This window comes from Tigriopus californicus, chromosome 11 (assembly GCF_007210705.1).
Source record: "Tigriopus californicus strain San Diego chromosome 11, Tcal_SD_v2.1, whole genome shotgun sequence".
Lineage (NCBI taxonomy): Eukaryota > Metazoa > Arthropoda > Copepoda > Harpacticoida > Harpacticidae > Tigriopus > Tigriopus californicus.
The window spans coordinates 7,942,335-7,943,591 of record NC_081450.1 but is presented as its reverse complement, the minus strand read 5'-3'; the positions used below and the strand labels follow the sequence as shown (position 1 = coordinate 7,943,591).

Below are 1,257 nucleotides of genomic sequence, written 5' to 3'. Positions count from 1 at the left end.
TAGTTGAAGCGGGTTGACACGTGTCTTGGCAAACGCTTGCGCACACTGTCGATTGTTCGCTGAATCCTGGCACACTACATAAACAACAGTACAATATGCCCGTAGCACTGGCATCACCGAAGGCAGCAATGAATAACGGGTCGAAATTTTGTGGGATTAAACAACGAGATACATGCAGGGACGATAATGCAGGAATGTCATAAACCCATTGTGACCAAGTTTATTCACGATTGTTCGGTAAGGCGTCATCCCAATCAATTTTATCTTGCCATAAGCCTTGAAATAGTACTTTTGCAACGATAATGAAGGGTGAAATCATGCCTAAGGGATCAAAAAGTGGAGCCACCGTTTTCAAAATCAAACGTTTGGTGGGACGCGCGGTACTGTCTAACGTTAAGTTAGGCCAATAGTTGAACGTAAGCTCGTCTTTTTTTGCTATCATATGGGACTCCTAGAACTTTGGTGGCATGTGATTCAGACCTAAGTTCTGGTGGAATGTCCCTGAGAACCTCTGGTTCATTGGATAGCCATTTGTGCGTTTTCATGCTGGCCAGATTGAAAAGGGCAAATATTTCATTGGTCAACTTTTTCGCACTTGCCGGGTCCGAGGACCCTGTGGCAAGGTCGTCAACATACATCCGTTTAACAGCGGTACGTTTCTTGAAATCTTATGGCGTGTTCCTGAACAACCCAAATGGCCTAAAAAGGCGAAGACACTACCCCAAAAGTAAGTACTAACATACGAAGTTATTTGGTGGGTCCATTTGGTGAAGGTGTCCACATGAATCTTAAGTAATCATTGTCATTTTCAATACCAATGCTTAAAAACATTTTGGAAATATCTAGAATCCCCGTCGTTCGTTTGGAACGGAAGTTGATTAGGACGGACGCAAGATCTGGAATTAAATTTGGACCGGCATGAAGAAGATCATTGAGTGTGTGTCCTTGCCTACTTGGAGACGCATCATTGTGAACAATACGAACTGGAGTTGATGTCGATATGCCCTTGAAAATTGGGTGCGTTTGCAAGTAGTAAGCACTGTCCGGTTTGTTGACATCGTTCGTAATTTCCTCTGCATATTTGTTGCTGAGAAACTGTTCGTACGCCTGATTTACCATTTGCAGTTTGTCTGCATTTTTTGCCAATTTATTGGTAATTGATTTCGAAACTGCCAAGCTTTTAGCAAAGTTGTTATCCAAAACGGAATGTTTAGACTGCTTCCAAAGAAGTTGTGTGAAGTACTTCTGAAGGTCACT

At 42.6% G+C, this 1,257-nt stretch overlaps 1 protein-coding gene across 2 annotated transcripts in view; it reads left to right on the top strand.

Annotated features, from left to right (window-relative positions):
- LOC131891054 (disintegrin and metalloproteinase domain-containing protein 10-like) overlaps positions 1 to 1,257 on the top strand; it is a 47,537-nt gene that overhangs the window by 14,449 nt on the left and 31,831 nt on the right. The gene's annotated exons all lie outside the window — the stretch shown is intronic.